The 20262-nt window shown below is 36.1% G+C and overlaps 1 protein-coding gene across 1 annotated transcript in view; it reads left to right on the top strand.

The window, feature by feature from the left end:
* Window positions 1–15975: 15975 nt before the first annotated feature.
* The window catches only part of OOSP2 (oocyte secreted protein 2), a 36661-nt gene continuing 32374 nt past the window's right edge, over window positions 15976–20262 (top strand). The window contains exon 1 of the transcript XR_005195531.1: window positions 15976–16282. The gene's annotated coding sequence lies outside the window, so the exon portion shown is untranslated. The remainder of the gene's footprint in view (window positions 16283–20262) is intronic.

Raw genomic sequence — 20262 nt, 5'->3', positions numbered from 1 at the left:
TCCATATTTATGAACTGTTCGGGTAGGGAGAAAAGCCTTTCCTTCCCATATTTTAAACTTGTAATAAAGATATTTTTAAATAAACTTTTACAATTCTTAATAGTTATTTGTAATTTTTAAAGAAAGCTTAATTCCTGCTTCACAGAGCTTTATAAAGTGTGAGGCAATTGCATTTTGTGAACAGGCTTACCTATCATAATCTGTTTTTGGTAACAATTGAGTATTTAATATACAGTAGTCCTCCCTTATTAAGTTTTGCTTCCCATGGTTTCAGTTACTCGCAGTTAACTGTGGTCTCAAAATACTAAAATATTCTTAGTATCTTCATGGAAATTCATAATCCCATTTCATACTTGTTACCTACTCCAAGGAAAGAGATACACATTCACACAAGTCTTGTTGTAGAATATTTTACATTTTATTATTGTTAATGTCTTACTGTGCCTAATGAAACTTTATCATAGATACATATAAGAAAAATTAAATTATAGTATATACATAGGGTTTGGTACTAACCCTGATTTCAGGACTTCCCTGAGGGTGTTGGAAAGCATCTCCTATGGATAATGGGAACTAATGTAATCTAATTCTCCAGTTGATCCCCATTTCACTGACTTCTAATGATATGTGTAAAATAAGATGAAATCAATTTTCTTTGTAATTGGTTCAGAAAGTAGACTATTTCAGTCTTCACTTTTCTGTATTTTTCTTCCCCTCTGTATCACTTTCCTTTTCTCTGTGTTAGCAATTTCAAATCAGTTTGGGGATTTAGGTTCATCCATCCTGCACCTATCAAAAGGCTAGAATTAAGAGGAAATACAATTCCAGTTGGTTCCTGTATTATTTATGATTGCTTTTGATTTCCTTCAATACTTTTCCTTTCATTCAAAACTCAACTGTTGGGCACAAGAGGCCTAGCTTTTGGTTGATTTTGGCTTTTGACATGTTTTCCTCGCTAAGCTTAACCATTTCTATATTTTGATTTGAAGTAAGAAATGTGCAACTCTTCCTTTCATGTGAACACTTAGAGGCCATTGTAGGGTTATTAATTAACGTCTTAATGTTGCTGTCTCTGGGAATAGACAGGGCTGAGAAGAGGAAGAGAGACAAGAAAGCTGGTCAGTGGGGCAGTAGGAATATACACAACATTTATTACATTTCCTGTCTTTATGAACTTGGTTCCTGGTGCCAACACATACAATACTGAAAAACTAGAAATACTGTGCGAATCATGAAAATATGACACAGACATGAAGTGAGGACATGTTGGAAAAATGGTGCTCAACTTTCTCAATGCAGAATTGCTACATGTCTTTAGTTTGTAGGAAATGTAATATCTGCAAAGAATGATAGAGTGAAATGCAATAAAACGAAGTATGTCTGTATTTTCAACAGTGATAGTACAGTCTGCAAAGACTGAAATATTCTCTGGCCAGTTTAACAACCCCTGAGTTATATTATCTCCATTTTATTAGTAGGGAATGTAGAACCTGCTCTGAAATGATGAGATATTTAGTCAAAATTCATACCCATAGTAAGTTGCTGAGCCTGTCCTATAATACAGGCCTGTCAAAATCAGACCTTTACACTCAAACAAGTGTGATCAGGAGGTGTCTACACACTGGCAGGCAACAAAATGTCTGTGACATAATGTCAGCAGCTATTACTTGGGTGTTTTCTAAATGTAAACATTTTATTACTTAACTCTGTTGTCCTTTGACTTAATTCCTGAATTTTAAAAACTCTAACTTTTATTTTTGAACCATTAGATTTAAGGAAAACAAGTTCACAGTTTTTTTTTTTTTTTTCTCTTCAGGAACACTCATGCGGCATTTTTGTTGAGAGTTTCATCAAATATCAACCAGTGGTTTCAATGATCAGAACTTACATCCCAGTAAGATGTTCCCCTTGAAAGGTAAGTCTAGCTGACTACAGAGATTAAAGTTCTCTGACATTTGTTTGGCTGCCAGGACTTTCCGATGAGAGTAAAGATGTTAGAAAATATGCGGAAGTCCAGCCCTGAGAGCTGTCTGACCAATAGATGGTGTACTGTTCTTTCATGTGAGTAGATATGTCATACAATGTATATTTATATATACAGCTGACTGTCTCAGTGTATTTTATTGATAAAAATGAGCCTATTAGTTTGTTTCACTGGTAGCTGACACTATTTTAGTTTTACAAAAATTTTAAAAATTTTAATTATTGTGGATACATAGTAGGTATATATATGAAGTACGTGAGATGTTTTGATTCATACATGCAATGCATAATAATCACATGGATCATGGGTTTGCCATCCTCTCAAGCATGTATCCTTTGAGTTAGAATCTAATTAGTCTCTTTCGGTTATTTAAAAATGCACCATTAAGTTATTATTGACTACAGTCACCCTGTTGTGCTGTCAAATAGTTGGTCTTATTCATTTTATTCTAACTAATTTTTTGTATGCATTAACCATCCACACCTCCCCCAACTTCCCACTCCCCTTCCTAGTCTTTGATAGCCGTTCTTCTACTCTCTATGTCCATGAGTTCAATTGTTTTGATTTTTAGCTCCCACAAATAAGTGAGAACATGCGATGTTCGTTTCTCTGCCAGGCTCATTTCACTAAATGACCTCCAGTTCCCTCCGTGTTGTTGCACATGATAGGCTCTTACTCTTTTTTTACGGCCGTGTAGTACTCCATTGTGAATATGTATCACATTGCCTTTATCCATCCATCTGGATAAAGTGGATGCTTATGTTGCTTCCAAACCTTAGCTATTGTGAACTGTGCTGCAACAAACATGGAAGTGTAGATATCTCTTCAACATACCGATTGCTTTTCTTTTGGGTATACACTCAGCAGTGGGATTACTGGTTCACATAGTAGCTCTATTTTTAGTTCTTTAGGGAACTTTCAAGATGTCCCCCATAGTGGTTGTATTAACTTATATTCTTACCAACCGTATATAAGAGTTCTCTTTTCTCCACATTCTCACCTGCATTTGTTATTGCTTATCTTTGGGATACAAGCCATTTTAACTGGGGTGAGACGATATCTCATTGTACTTTTGATTTACATTTCTCTGATCAATGATGTTGAACACATTTCCATATGCCTGTCTGTCATTTGTATGTCATATTATGAGAAATGTCTATACAAACCTTTTGCTCACTTTTATCAGATTAATAGATTTGTTTTCCTATAAATGTTTGAGGTCTTTATATATTCTGGTGATTAATCCCTTGTCAGATGGGTAGTTTGTAAATACTTTCTCTCAGTCTTTGGGTTGTCTCTTTGTTGATTATATCCTTTGTGGTGCAGAAACTTTGTAACTTGATGTGATCACATTTGTCCATTTTTGCCTTGGTTGCCTGTGCTTGTAGGATATTGCTCAAGAAATTTCCGCCCAGACCAATGTCCTGGAGATTTTCCCCAATGTTTTCTTTTAGTTTCATTGTTTGACATCTTAGATTTAATTTTTTTAATCAATTTTGATTTGATTTATTTGTATATGGCAAGAGATAGGGATCTAGTTTCATTCTTCTGCACATGGATATCCAGTTTCCCAGCACTATGAAAGAGACTCTCTTTTCCCCAGTGTATGTTTTTAGCACCATTGTTGCAAATGAGTTCACTATAGGTGTGTGGATTTGTTTCTGGGTGCTCTATTCTGTTGCAGTGGTCTGTGTGTCTGTTTTTATGCCACTACCATGCTGTTTTGGTTACTGTAGCTCTGTAGTATAATTTGAAGTTAGGTAACTTGATTCCTCCATTTTTGTTCTTTTTTGCTTAAAATAACTTTGGCTATTCTGGATCTTTTGTAGTTCTACACAAATTTTAGGACTTTTTTTCTATTTCTGTGAAGAATGTCATTGCTATTTTGATAGGGATTTCAATGAATCTGTAGATTGCTTTGGGTACTATGAATATTTTAACAATATTGATTCTTCCAATCTGTGACATGGAATATCTTTTCATTTTTTTGGGGCATCCTCTTTAATTTCTTTCTTCAGTATTTTATATTTTTCATTATACAGATCTTTCATCTCTTTGATTAATTCCTACATATTTAATTTTGTGTGTGGCTATTGTAAATGGGGTAATTTTAAAATTTATTTTACACATCATTCATTGTTGACATATAGAAATGGTACTAATTTAAAACTTTTTAATTTTTAATTTTAAAATTTCAATAGGTTTTGGGGGAACAGGTGGTGTTTGATATGAATAAATTCTTTAGTGGTGATTTCTGAGATTTTGGTGCACCCATCATCACCCAAGCAGTGTACACTGTACCCAATGTGTAGTATTTTATTCCTTGCCACCCTCACCCTTTCCCCTGAGTCCCCAAAGTCCAATGTACCATTCTTATGCTTTTGCACCCTCATAGCTCCCACATATGAATGAGAATATATGATGCTTGGTTTTTCATTCCTAAGTTATTTTACTTAGAATAATAGTCTTCAATTCCATTCAGGTTGCTGTGAGTGTCATTATTTCATTCCTTTTTATGGCTGAGTAGTATTCCATGGTATGTATATACCACATTTTCTTTATCTGCTTGATGATTGATGGGCATTTGGGCTGGTTCCATATTTTTGCAACTGCAAATTGTGCTGCTATAAACATGAATGTGTAATTTTTGTGTGTGTGTGTGTTATGACTTTTTCTCTGGGTATTTAGTAGTGGGATTGCTGAATCAAATGATAGATCTACTTTTACTTTTTAAAGAAATATTCACATTATTTTCCATGGTTGTACTAGTTTACATTCCCATCAACAGTGTAAGAGTTCCCTTTTTACACCATTCATGCCAACACCTATTTTCGTTTTTATTTTTTGATTATGGCCATTCTTGCAGAAGTGAGATGGTATTGCATTATGGTTTCGATTTGCATTTCTCTGATCATTAGAGATGCTGAGCATTTTTCCATATGCTTGTCAACCATTTGTATATCTTCTTTTGAGAATTGCCTATTCATGTCCTTAGCCCACTTTTTGATGAGATTTTTTTTTTCCTTGCTGATTTATTTGAGTTACATTGGATATAATCAATATCCAATGATTCTGGATATTGGTCCTTGGATGTATAGATTGTGAAGATTTTCTCCCGCTCTGGGTTGCCTGTTTACTCTGCTGATTATTTCTTTTGTTGTAAAGAAACTTTGTAGTTTAAGTAAGTGCTACCTATTTATCTTTGTTTTTGTTGTTTTTGCTTTTGGGTTCTTGGTCATAAAGTCTTTGCCTAAGCCAACGTCTACAAGGGTTTTTCTGATGTTATCTTCTAGAATCTTTACGGTTTTAGGTCTTAATTTTAAGCCTTTGATCCATCTTGATTTGATTTTTGTATAAGGTGAGAGAAGAGGATCCAGTTTCATTTCTTTTCCATGTGGCTTGCTAATTATCCCAGCATTATTTGTTGAATAGAGTGTCCTTTCCCCACTTTATATTTTTGTTTGGTTTGTTGAAGATTAGTTGGTGATCAGTCTTTGGCTTTCTGGGTTCTTTATTCTGTTCCATTGGCCTATGTGCCTATTTTTATACCAGTACCATACTGTTTTGGTGACTATGGCATTATAGTATAGTGTGAAGTTGGATAATGCGATGCTTCCAGATTTGTTTTTACTTAGTCTTGCTTTGGCTATGCAGGACTTCTTTGGTTCCATATGAATTTTAGGATTGTTTTTTCTAGTTCTGTGAAGAAGGATGCTGGTGTTTTGATGAGAATTGCATTGAATTTGAAGATCATTTTTGGCAGTATGGTCATTTTCACCATATTGATTCTACCCATCCATGAGCATGGGATGTGTTTGCCATCCCATGGAAACACTTTTTTGTGTGGTCTATGATTTATTTCAGCAGTGTTTTGTAGTTTTTCTTGTAGAAGTCTTTCACATCCTTGGCTAGGTATATTCCTAAGTATTTTGTTTTTTTGAAGTTATTGTAAAGTTGAGTTCTTTATTTGATTCTCAACTTGGTTGCTGTTAGTGTATAGCAGAATTACGGATTTGTGTACACTAATTTTGTATCCTGAAACTTTTCTAAACTCATTTACCAGTTCTAGTAGGTTATTTTTTGGATGAGTCTTTAGGGGTTTCTAGGTATATGATTATATCATCAGCAAACAGTGACAATTTGACTTTCTCTTTATCGATCTAGATTCCCTTTATTTCTTTCTCTTGCCTGATTGCTGTGGCTATGACTTCCTGTACTATGTTGAATAAAAGTGGTGAGGCCAGGCGTGGTGGCTCACGCCTGTAATCCCAGCACTTTGGGAGGCCGAGGCAGGTGGATCACGAGGTCAAGAGATCAAGACCATCCTGGTCAACATGGTGAAACCCCGTCTCTACTAAAACTACAAAAAATTAGCTGGGCATGGTGGCGCGTGCCTGTAGTCCCAGCTACTCAGGAGGCTGAGGTGGGAGAATTGCCTGAACCCAGGAGGCGGAGGTTGCAGTGAGCCGAGATCGCGCTATTGCACTCCAGCCTGCTTAACGAGTGAAACTCCGTCTCAAAAAAAAAAAAAAAAAAAAAAAAAAAGTGGTGAAAGTTGGCATCATTATACTATTCCAGTTCTCAGGGGGAATGCTTTCCAACCTTTCCCTGTTCAGTATAATGTGGGCTGTGGGTTTGTCACAGATGGCTTTTATTACCTTAAGGTATGTTCCCTCTATGCAGATTTTGCTGAAGGTTTTAATTATAAAAGGATGCTGGATTTTATCAAATGCTTTTTTTCTGCATCAATTGAGATGATCGTGTGACTTTTGTTTTTAATTCTGTTTATGTGGTGTATCACATTTATTGACTTGCATATGTTAAACCATCTCTGAATCCGTGGTATTAAACCCACATGATCATGGTGAATTACCTTTTGGATATGCTGTTGGATTCAGTTTGCTAGTATTTTGTTGAGGATTTTTGCATCTATGTTCATCAGACAAATTGGCCTGTAGTTTTCTTTTTTTGTTGTATCCTTTCCTAGTTTTGGTATTAAGGTGATACTGGTTTCATAGAATGATTTAAGGAGGATTACCTCTTTCCCTATCTTGTGAAATATTGTCAATAGGATTGGTACCATTTTTTCTTTGAATGTCTGATAGAATTCAGCTGTGAATCTGTCAGGTTCTGGACATTTTTTGTCAAGCAGGAGTTTTGTCCCATAGCCACCACAGCTGGTAATGTGCCACCTGAAGTCAGCAGTCTCAGAGGCTCCCCCAGGCCCTTGATGTAATACCTGCTTATCACTGCTGGTAATTCAGGGCCCAAGAGCTTCTCAGTTAGCAGGTGACAAATGCTGCCAGGGCTGCATCCTTGCCTTCAAAGCAGTGGGTTCCCCTCTGGCCATGGGTGTGTCTAGAAATGTTGTATGGAACTAAGACCTGGAATGGGGGACTAACAACTCAGTGTTAGTCTCTCCTTCTGCGGTTAAACTGGCATTCAAGGTGCAAGACAAAGTCCTCCTCACTCTCCTTTCTCTTTTTCTCAAGTGGAAGAAAGAGCTCTCTTTTGGAGCCACAAGCTGTGCAGCCTGGGTTTAGGGGAGGGGTGATGCCAGCACTTTCTCAGCTGCCTGGCTTCTGTCTTAGTAGGTCATGTTTTCCCCCAATTCACTGTCTCTGGGCCCAGCTCAGCATTAGGAGGCACCTAAGAGTTGCAGTCCTCATGGCCTAGACTGCCTTTTAACTTTACTTGAGACTTTAGCCCTCTGTGGCGAGGTTCATGGGAGCTCAAGTTCTGCCTGCTGGGATTGGTGATTCCCCTGTAGCTAGGGCTAGTTTAAACGTTCTCTCTGTGAATGGGCATCTGCTAAATTTGGTCTGGGTTTTCTTTCTTCTCTAACAGGATTTTGTTACTGAACTTTCCTTTCCCTGGGCATTTTTTGTCATACCCACCACTTCCAACCTGCCCAGTCCCCAGGCTATCATAGGTACTATTAATTTCTTCTATGAACATACCACCACTCTGCAGCTGATTGTCCCAGGGAAGAAAATGGCCCAAGAGATTCAAAATGATATTTTTTCTTCCAAAATTTTCAAACTAAAATAGAGTCAGTCTCTGATTTACCCTGAGTTATAACAGCCAAGACTTGCTAGTCACCACCATTTTCTCCTTGTTTTTAAGAACACTTCTGCAATGAGAGAATAATGTAGAAGAGCCTGTAGATGCAGAGGTGAGGTAATTTGGCTCATTCTTAACTCAGTTATTTCTGTGGCCCAATTATATGTCTGTTGGAATTTTAAATATAATCTACTTTTTGAGTAATATGAGCTATATGAAAGCATAACAAGTAAATGATTATATATATTTTTTTCAGTAAGTCAGCTCAGCTCTGTTCTATAGAGTCTTACCTTCTCATACCATTATGACATCTTTTGCCTTTTTCTCTTAATTTATGATAAATTAAGCTCAACAAAAATCTCAATTTCATATCAAATTTAACGTTCCCCTCCTTTACTACTGCCAGCCCTGGGTACAAATGATTGGAGAAAAAGAGGACTCGGCCTAATCTATAAATGCTTTATCTTGTGCTTTCTTTACTGCCTTGGCGTGTTAACGTAGGGGAAAAGGATAAAAAGAAAGGAAGGCTGAGTGTCAACCTGGCACAGTTGTCATCCATTTCTAGTAGCGTTGATTAAGTAAGTTTTTACTATGCACTCTAAATGTTGCTCAGATTTGCTTGCATCTTTAGGACTCACTAAAGTAATGGTATCTCATTACTCTATAATAGTAATGAGTAACTATTGAGTAATAGTAATGAGAAACACTGACAGGTTATATCCCTAATCACCACAAATGCATGGTAACAATGATCCTAAACTGAAATTATATGGGCACATGCTGTAGAATGTATGGTGTTTGTCACCTTGAACCCTCACCCTTTTTCCATTAATATATTGGAAAACATTTAGAATACTAAGTCTAAATAGAGAGATACCAATGTGCACATTTTGATGGGGCAATCTATAGAAGGCTTTACCGGCTCCACCCAAATGTTACTTTTTTTTTTTTTTTTTTTTGAGACAGAGTTTCACTCATGTTACCCAGGCTGGAGTGCAATGGCGCGATCTCGGCTCACCGCAACCTCCGCCTCCTGGGTTCAGGCAATTCTCTTGCCTCAGCCTCCTGAGTAGCTGGGATTACAGGCACGCACCACCATGCCCAGCTAATGTTTTGTATTTTTAGTAGAGATGGGGTTTCACCATGTTGACCAGGATGGTCTCGATCTCTTGACCTCGTGATCCACCCGCCTCGGCCTCCCAAAGTGCTGGGATTACAGGCGTGAGCCACCGTGCCCGGCCCCAAATGTTACTTTTGATACCCCTCCTCAGTCTCCTGAGTTGGTTGTTGATCATTGAGCCTGTAATTTCTTGGGGACTCCTACACAGGTAATGAGTAACCTGCATGTATAAAGCATTGCTAGTTGTTGTACTTCAGAAATAACTCAGTCCCAGGCATTAGTAGGAAATCACCTACCACATGTTGGGGTTGTATTACTCTTCCACTCTACTCTTGTTTCTTCTTGGACCTCTTAATTTTTTTCCCCTCCATACTAAAGAGGCATATGTGGAATATACACCAGTCTGCTACATGAGCAGAGAGCTACTTGGAAGTGAGATGCCAGTCTCCAGTGCAGGTATCCTCAGTGTCTAAGCCTTCATTTAAAACACCCGTACTCTGGCTTCACAAAGAAGGGAAGTATTTCGGTAGACTCCTCACCCACCAGGCCAGAAACACAAAATAGAATTTCATCATTTTCTGTAGACTACAGAGTGACATGTTTAGAGATACCTGGTTCAGCAAATTTTAAAGCTTCTGGCATTTGCTACTACTTTGATTTTACTGGGTCATAATAACTTAATTCTGGGGTAATGGAAAGTTCTAACTAACATTTTGTTAGAAACTTTTCTTCATCCTTCTGGAAAATAACAAATTTCCATTTCAACATAAAATGGCTTGATTTGGTGTTCTATCCTTTAAAACCTAAAGAGAGATGTTAGTTTATTTCTATTCTCATATTCCCAGCCATTACAAAAATAACAGTAATGTATATACCAGCCTCAAATCCCTGCATATGTCTTTTTCCTGTTTTTCAGAAAGCCTCCTTTATTTGAAAAAAATGTGGTATGGAGTAACACTGATACATTTAAGGAAACAGTCCAACCTCAGTATCATCAATTAAAAAAATGTAGTATCCAGGAGTGTTATTTAGGTGAGTACTTTGACTTAGTATTCTAAATGTTTTCCAATATATTAATGGAAAAAGGGTGAGGGTTCAAGGTGACAAACACCATACATTCTACAGCATGTGCCCATATAATTTCAGTTTAGGATCATTGTTACCATGCATTTGTGGTGATTAGGGATATAACCTGTCAGTGTTTCTCATTACTATTACTCAATAGTTACTCATTACTATTTTGAGTAAAATGTGGCCAATTTGCAAGACACACTCATTAGCTATTCATGTTATGAATCCCAATCAACCAAAGAATGAAAATTTGACTACAACATGAATATAGAATGGGACTGGAAATTTCCAGGAATTACCATAAAGATAGTCATTGATATGCATGTTAACTCTTGTGTTTTGTTCTGCAAGGACAAATGCCTACAAGAGAAGACCCTTCTTGGATAGACTGTTGAGTCCTAAGAACTATTCATAGAGCCTATAGTTCTTGGACTTTAGCATCCCAGAAGACACAGACCTGTACATTCTTATTTCAGGGATCTATTAACCATCTTAAATTAAAATTTAAGATGCTAATATTTGAATTTTATAAATATTTGTTAATAATAACTATATGTAAGTATTGCATTGACTATACTTGGATCATTATAACATTGTAGTCAATTCTGCAGTTTAAATTTGGAATTACTACAATATTATAGTAAATTCTGCAGCTTAAAACCAATGGCCTCTTTCTCAATCCCTGTATGCCTCCCTAGTTGATCCACATTGAAATGATCTTTATGTAAAATGATCTTTATGTAAAAGTTTCTAATCAGTACTACTGCCTGTTTCTTTTTCTTCCTTACAGGAGCAGTTTTTTCTCCTGTTGGACTAGGTAATTTTTGTTCCTTGAACTAAGCAAAGGAATTAAGCTTTGCATTCTGGTGGTTGAGGCAATCTTTGTAACCTTGGTACTCTGAGTACCTGAGAATTGTATTACCTTTCAGAATTGGAGTAATGCCATGGATGCTATCTTTTGCTGTTTTAATAATATTTTTTAAAAATAAATTTGTTCTACTGTACATGTTTATAAACTCTTTGGATGGGGTAAAAAGGAGCCTCTGCAGACTTTTAAATTTGTAATGAAGGCTACTTTTAAAAATAAAGTTTTGATATTTGAATAGTTATTTCTCTTTTTTGAAGAAAGCTGAAATCCTGACTTACAGGATATTTTTCCAGGCAACTATATTTTGTGAAGGGTAAGGGTGTACTCATTACCCAACAATCTGGGTGGAGACTCAGTAACTATTATACTGAGGTATATAGTTTTCTGATTAATTGACATTTCACTTCTTTCTAATGATATATATAAAAGTAGATGAAATCAGATTCTCTTTGTAAGGTTGAAAAAAAATAGGGTATCCTATTTCCTACTTCTGGCTTTTTTGTCATTTTCTTTTGTCCTTTTTGTATCACTTTTCCTTCCTTTCTATCTAGCAGTAATTTCAAGTCAGTTTGAAAATTTGGGTTCATTCACTTTGTGCATATGAAGGAACTATTTTTTGGGGAAAAATAATATTCTAATTGATGTCACAATTTATGACAACTTCGAACCAAAAGTGAATCTTGTCTAACTTCTTGTTTATGTATCTCAAAATATTTGAAGTGATGGATTAAGTGGTAACATTTGAAAAATCTTGTAAAAAAATCACATGCTTTCAGGTGTTCTCTTGAACCTACATACATATATTTCTCTGGATATGGAATCATTTGGCAAAAGTAACAAGGAAATCATAATTACAATGTGTTCTTTATTCCTCATATAACTCCTGAAGAGAAAGTAACCTCCAGGATAAAATCAGGGTTTTTTTTGAATAGCCTGACATTTTGTGGACTAAACCAATCCCAGGATGGGACACCTGCCTCATAGTTTTCATACTGCAAGAGACCTGGGAGCCCGGCAGATTCTAAGGGGGTGGGAGTGGGCAGCAAAACACTAGCTAACTGTTGAGTGACTTTTTTCCAGCTTGCAGACAGGATGGAGATTGAATTATATCATGAGGAAGTAGATGAAAATTACAGTCCAGAAATATATCTCAAGTGTGTCATCTTCTTGGGTAGCAGAGTAAGTAAATACATTCCCCCAGTGCTATTCATTCAGTTCTACTTTCCTGCCTCTATTTTTGTTTATTCTCTACTTCACCTCCTTTCCCTTTCTGACAAAATACTGACTGGTGGATTCATTGATTTACTGTGGAATATCTCTAAACCTGAGTATAAGAACATAGTTTTTAATCTCAATTTATCCAAAATTATTTTTGTTTTCTTTCTCTGGAGATTAAATCACTAGAACATCATGAGTGATTCATTTCTACTAGATTGAGGACAATTTATTTTAGCTGTTTGAGTTTCAGTAATTCTTTCTGTAAATGAATGTCCTATATTTACAAAGTTACATATTCCCTACTTGTGTTACAACTCAAATATTTCTGAGTTAGATCTAGCTTGCTGAAATTCTAGAAAGCCAAAAATAGAATGCAATCAGGCAAGAAAAAGAAATAAAGGGTATTCAATTAGTAAAAGAGGAAGTCAAATTGTCTCTATTTGCAGATGATATGATTGTATATTTAGAAGACCCCATTGTCTCAGCCCAAAGTCTCCTGAAACAGATAAGCAACTTCAGCAAAGTCTCAGGATACAAAATCAATGTGCAGAAATCACAAGCATTTTTTTTACACCAATAACAGACAAACAGAGAGCCAAATCAAAAGTAAACTCCCATTCACAATTGCTACAAACAGAATAAAATTCCTATGAATACAACTAGCAAAGGATGTAAAGGACCTCTTCAAGGAGAACTACAAACCACTGCTCAATGAAATAAGAGAGGATATAAACAGATGAAAAAACATCCCATGCTCATGGTTGGGAAGCCGCCAATAAAAAACAAACCCTGGATACTATGTCTCTAATGACCTTCTTGGACTGTCAAAACTTCACATGTTGTCACAAATCAGTGTAGGAGGAATTAAGTCCATCCTGTGTGTCCTCACTGGGAGAGGAATTTTGGAAGCTTGCTCCTGGTTTCCTTTGGACAACATTCCACGGAACTTTTCCCTTTGCTGATTTTGCTCTGTATCCTTTTTGTGTGATAAATCATAGTGGGATACATGCTGAGTCCTGTGAGTCCCCGTAGGAAACTGCCAGATATCTTGAAGACCCCAAAGCAAGTCACCTCATATATATATATATATATATATATATATATATATATATATATATATATGAAGTTCAAAGAAATATATGGGGACTCACAAATTGCCAGAGAATTAACTATGTAGAAAGAAGACAAATAAAACTCAGGTGTAAAAAGAAAAATTATAAGAACATAAAATAATACAGCAGGAATAATCTAAAATTATCACTAATCTTAAAATATGTAAATAGTTTACATAATCCTTTTAAGAGTTTTATAATTAGAGTTCTTATATGTTATATTATTTTAGGCCAATATATCTGAAAATGAAGATGAAACGAATACTACTTTAGGAAAATATTACAAGATAGGTTTAAGATACAGAAAGTCTGACGAGAATTAGAGACCAATTTAGAAGTTGTCACATATTTACAAATAATAATTTGTTAGCATATGTTATAAACAAATTTTACTAATTGTAAACAAAAATATCTGTATTTTATAAGTAATCTCAAAGTCTTAAAAATTAAAGACATATAATCCTCTCCAATCTATAATAACTGGCCAGGACAATACAGGCACCTAAATTGTTGACCTATATTTAAATATATGCATATAAGAATATAGAAAGAGATTCAGAAATATGTAATTAGGAAACTTAATGCAGCATCTTAAAAGATTATCCAAAACAAACTCAAAGTAATATTAACAGTTATTCTATTAATGTACCTCAGTGTAGTAACAGATTCAAGTGAGAAAAACAATTTTTCATTGCAAGGACATGCTCCAAGTAATTAACCCATCAATCACATTAATCAACGCTTTAATCCACACAGCCCAGCAATCCTGTATAGTACATTGACTATTTTATTCTCTACAGAGCAAATAACTGGGGCACATAGAGGTTAAGTAACATTTCCTAGATCATATTACTGCTAGGCATAGCTTCAGAACTTTTGCTTTTAATAATTATATTTTACTGTTTCTCTGTATTAGAGAAATTTTAGTAGTAAAAATAAAATAAAACTTTTAGTAATTATTCACCTAATTATAAGAACATAAACTAAAACTGTATTAATATATAGTTTTTCCAGAATAGAAATGGTGCTGCTGAAACATGTTTTAGAAATTGACCTATACATAGATGTATGATTAATTTATGATGAAAGAAAGTATGGATTATTTTATAAGACATGTGGACTACACTTTTAGGTACATCTCTACACTCTGCACAAAAATAATATTAAGAGGTGAATATATTTTGAAAGCCAGAATAATTATAAATGATATACATTATATATAGTATATAATGTATATTTAATATTACATAAATATTTATAACATTATAAGATAATGTTATAAACTGATATAGATGATATTTTCTTTTCTTTATTTCCTTGCTCTGTCCCCCAGGCAGGAGTGAAGTGGTGCAATCTTGGCTCACTGCAACCTCTGCATCCTGGGTTCAAGTGATTTTCCTGCCTCAGCCTCCTGAGTAGCTGGGATTAAATGTGCACACCACCACGCCCCGCTAATTTTTGTATTTTTTTTTTAAGTAGAGACAGTGTTTCACCATTTTGGTCAGGCTGGTCTCGAACTCCTGACCTTGTAACCACCCGTCTCGGCCTCCCAAAGTACTGGGATTACAGGTGTGAACCACCGAGCCCGGCCTAGATAATATTTTCCAAGCAAGAATCAATATCCAGGAATCATTGAGAAAATATATCTTTACACTTTTATAACACAAATTTTGAAGATTAATGACAGAAAACCATCACTAAGTATAATTTTAAAAGCTTAATATCCAGATTATAAACTTATATCTATGTAAAAAGAATAAACATTGAATAGAAAAATAATAAAATGATATAAATGATCCACATAGATGACTGATAACCATTGAAAAAGCTCAGTCTTATTAGAAATCAAACTCAATAACAAGAAAACAAATAGTCAAAAAATGGTGAAAAGACCTGAATAGACATTTCTCAAAAGAAAATGTACGAATGGCCAAAAGGAATATGAAAAAAATACTCAGCATTACTAAACATCAGAGAAATGCACATTAAAATCACAATTAGATATTAGAATTTATAGCCATTATAAAAAAGACAAAAATTCACAAATTCTGGCAAGAATGTGGAGAAAAGGGAACCCTTGCTTTCCTATTGGTGGAAATGTAAGTTAAGACAGCCATTATAAAAACCACTATGGATGCTTCTCAAAAAGCTAAAAGCTGAACTACCATATGATTCAGCCATTCATTTCTGGATATATATCTAAAAGAATTGAAATCAGTATGGTGATGAGATACCTGCATTCTCATATTCATTGCAGTGGGATTTACAACATCCAAGACAATGGAATCAACCTAAGTGTCCATCAATGGATGAATGGATAAAGAAAAATATGGTGCATATGTGCAATGGAATATTATTCAGCCTTAAAAGGAAATTCTGTCATTGGTGACAACATGGATGAACCTGGATAACATCCGAAGTGAAATAAGCAGACAAAAAAAGGCGAATACTGTATGATCTCACTTATACGTTTTATCTAAAATAGTCACTCCTACAAGTGGAACATTGAATGGTCATTACCAGAAGCTGGAGGGTGGATAAGAGGGAGAGATGGAGAGATGTTATTCAGTTAGGAGAAATGAGGATTTGAGATCTATTGCACAGCATAGTGACTATAGTTAAAAAGTAATGTATATTTTGGGCTGTTCTTGGAGATCATGGCAGACGGGAGGCAGGACTAGATTGTAGCTCCTACTTGGACAGGCAGAGCAGTGGTGCAGAGGCTTGTATTGTGAATTTTAGCCCCGGATCGACTGCAAGAACAAACCAGCAACCCCACGAGAACCCACAGACCCTCTGAAGGAAGCAGACTGCTCCTGCAGGACCCAGGAGACACCACAAATACTGTGAGTGCCCCCAACTGCCCATCCCTCTATCCCTATGGTGTACTCCTCTGGGTCTGGGGGAAAAGGCAAGATCCACCATCTGGTCTTGTTGCCACCGAGGCACAGACATGGCTACATGGTTTCTATGACCCTATTAAATGATTCTTTCAAAGAAACTGGATTTGTCAACCACTTTCTTCTGCCCCTCAGCTTCCTTGGATTTTGGGGTAGGTTTTCTTAGATATGCCCACTGCAAAACAAGTCTTTTATTAGATATGTCTTTTGCAAATATTTTCTAACAGTGTATGTCTTGCCTTCTCATTCTGTTGAACACCAGTTTTTTTTTTTTTTGCTAAAACACTGGTCTTAAAATTTACATAATTGGTCAAAAAATTCAGAATACTGAAAAAGAAAAAGTAGGAGGACTTACTGTACCAAAACCAAGATAAATCTATGGTAAACAAGATATATTGGTATTGATACAGGAATAAATAAATAAGAATAAAATAGAGACTCTGGAAATAGGCATACACACCTTGACTTACAAAAGACAGACTGCAGAACTGTGGATAAAGATAGGCTTTTAAATAAATAAATGATTTCAATCCCCAGCTGGCTATCCATATGGTCAAATATGCTTTTCTATTCTCAAAAATCATTTCCAAGTATATTTAAAACCTCAATATGATGAACAAAATGATACAGTTTTTAGAAGACAATATTGGAAAAAATTGTCATGGATTTCGGATCAATAAAGATATTAAAAGAGTCATAAAATGCACAAACTCTAAAGGAAAAAATGGATTTGTTAGACCATGTTAATATTTAATTATCCTGTTTATTATCATTAAATAAATACACCATGAGGAAATTAACAAGATTACTGTATTATTTCGGTTCTCTAGAGAAATAGAATCAATATGAGATGTATGTATGTGTATGTATAACATACCATGTATATGTGAGATATGCATACACACACACACGTCTACACACACACATGCAATAAGGAATCGGCTCATGTGATTCTCAGTGCCTCAGATTTGCAGTCAGCAAGCTGGGGATTGAGAAGAGCCAAGGGTATGGTTCCAGTCCAAGTCAAAAGGCCTAAGAACCAGCAGAGCTGACGGTGTAATTTCTAGTCTAAGTTCAAGTCCAGAAAAGGAGAAGACCAATGTTCCAGCTGAAGACACTCTGGCAGAGAGAGTGAATGCTCCATCTCTCAACCTTTTTATTCTATTCAGGCCTTCAACAGGTTAAATGAGTCTAACCCACATTGGGGAAGGCAGTTTGCCTTACTCAGTCTACCCATTTGAATGTTAATCTCACTGAAAAACTCCCTTATAGACACACCCAGAATAACGTTAAACCAAAGATCTGTGCACTTTATGGCCCAATCAAATTGACATATAGAATTAACCATCACAGTACAGGGTGGTAGAAAATATTCACAATACACATAAACCAGAAGATTCATATTCAGGATATATAAAGGACTCTTACAAATTAACTTTAAAAATACAGATGAAATAGAAAATTTGGAAAATAATTTCACAAGAGAGGGTATCCATATGGTCAGTAAATGTTAGAGAAGGTGCTCAATCTCATTTGTAGTTCAGGAAATTTAAAACTGAACCACAATGCGAGAATGATGGTGAGATGAAATCACAAGTGTGTTACCTGTGTCAGTCGCCTGATGCTTGTTAAATCCTAGAGCTCTTGTTCCTTATAATTTAAGTATCATACAGGCATGTAGGACTTCACCAAGAAACATCCATATACCCAGAGATGTATAATAGAATTAGCAACTTTATTTACATCATGATTTCTAATTTTAAAATAATTTTTAAAAAGTCAGTAGTGAGGTGACCCAGGCTATGCTAAGAGAAATGCTTCTCAATTTTAATATGCATGTGGACAACTTGGTAATCTTGTTGAAATGCAGTTTGTGATTGATCCTGTAGGTCTAGAGTGAAACCTGAGATTTTGCATCTAACAACCTCCCAGGTTGCCTATGGCCCAGGTGAAGTGATGCAGCTACTGCCAGCTGATGGATCATGCACTGAGAGGATGCTAAGGGGTTTCCCTGGGCTACCCACGCAGAGGGTAATTGCAGACAGCTGGATGTGGCCAACGGTTTATAGGCACTCAAGGAACCCCAGCTCCTTGCCATTTCCTGTTTCCTGGGTTGTGTCTTGGAGTCTGGAGCAATGAAGATCTCTGTGCTCTTAGGCAGGTCCTTCCTCTTTTCTTTTGGAATTCTTCTGGACTCAACCCAGGTATGAATAAGAATCTTCAGAGGATGGTGATTTAAAGTGATAAGAATCTTTCTAAAACACTGCTGTGTTAAAAGAATCATCAGAGGATGGTGATTTAAAGTGGTAAGAGTACTTTCTAAAACACTGCTGTGTAAAAAGCTTTTTTTTTTTTTTTTTTTTTTTTTTTTTTTTTTTTTTTTTTTTTTCTTTTTCTTTTTTTTTTTTTTTTTTTTTTTTTTTTTTTTTTTTTTTAAATTCTCCCTGATTATAAACCAACAGGCAGGGCTGCCCGTTTCTAATTACTCAGTTAAGAAAAAATTACTGTGTTTCTAGTCACATAAACTGTGCTCAAAGTATTTTCTTTTTCTATAAACCAATTTGAGGGTTTTCAGTTTTTTATCCTGTGCTGTTATCTCGTCATTAGAATAATGATGAGACCCATGTTTCTGATATAACTGGGGCTCCTGTAATTTGGGAGAACCAGGGAAACCTTAGAGATCTCTGGGTTTCCAGGGAGGATTCCTGGTCCACTTGGCCTATCCATGGTGTTGGACAGATAGAATGAAAATTATATAGATAGTGAGCAGCCAAATTCAGATGACTTCTAATTGTTTCCTCTACATACTGAAGTTTGGGAAACAGTTGAACCCCAACTTTGTAATTGTTAGCTGCATGAACTTGGGCAAGTTACTTGAAGTCTTTCTACCTAAGTTTGGTTGCCAGGAAAAAGTTACCAGGAATGTATCATACCTTAAAATAAGCTGATGAGAGAGCCAGTGAAATGAAAACACTCAAATCTTAGTGCTGGAATGATGGTGAGGTAATGAGGAGAGAGCTGTTTGGTTCAGGGCGCCAGAGTGAAGTCAGCTGTGTCTAATGTCAGTGTGAGAGGTTTGGCAAAGAAAGCAGCCTCTGGACTTTCTCCCGTATCTGTAACCATGTGTTGCTTCTTCTCCACCTCTACATTAGGATACTGGTTCTCAGTGGGTGGTTTTGCTCTCCAGGGAACATTTGGCAATGTTTAGAGGGATTTTTGGCTGTCACAAGAGGGTTTCCCACTGGTATCTAGTGGATGGTGGTCAAGAATGCCACTACACACTCTGCAACATATAGCCAACAACTACAAAATCTCCTTGATTATAGATCAATATAATGATTATAGATTATAGATCAATAGGGCTGAGTTGAGAAACCTAGCCTTGTGTTTTACTTCAGCTTAGAAGCATTTTAAGACATATATTTATGAGACCACTTTTCTAAGCAAAACTAGTGCCTGACCTGAAACCAGCTGAAACCACTGCTATGTTTCATATAATCTTGATTTCTAATAACTGAAGCTAATGACCATCTCCTTGCCGGGTCTCAGTAAGATTTGTGGGGGGGGGGCTACCCAATATCAAATCTCAAATCTGTGATTACTTGTCTCATAATTAGACTTGGCTTCTCTGTTACACCTGTTTGTTTGATTTTTCCTTGGATTTCAGTGCCTTAACGTCTTTTTATTTCCCCCATTTATTTTATTGCATTTTAGGTTTTGGGGTACATGTGAAGAACATGCAAGATTGTTGCATAGGTACACACGTGGCAGTGTGATTTGCTACCTTCCTCCCCATCACCTACATCTGGCATCTCTCCCCTTGCTATCTCTCCCCAGCTCCCCACCCCTCACCGTCCCTCACCTATTTCCCCCCAACTGACCCCAGTGTGTAGTGCTCCCCTCCCTGTGTCCATGTGTTCTCATTG

Source organism: Cebus imitator, unplaced genomic scaffold (genome assembly GCF_001604975.1).
Source record: "Cebus imitator isolate Cc_AM_T3 unplaced genomic scaffold, Cebus_imitator-1.0 Scaffold253, whole genome shotgun sequence".
Classification (NCBI taxonomy): domain Eukaryota; kingdom Metazoa; phylum Chordata; class Mammalia; order Primates; family Cebidae; genus Cebus; species Cebus imitator.
Note: the sequence above shows the minus strand (reverse complement) of the source record. Positions and strands in the feature narration are given on the sequence as shown.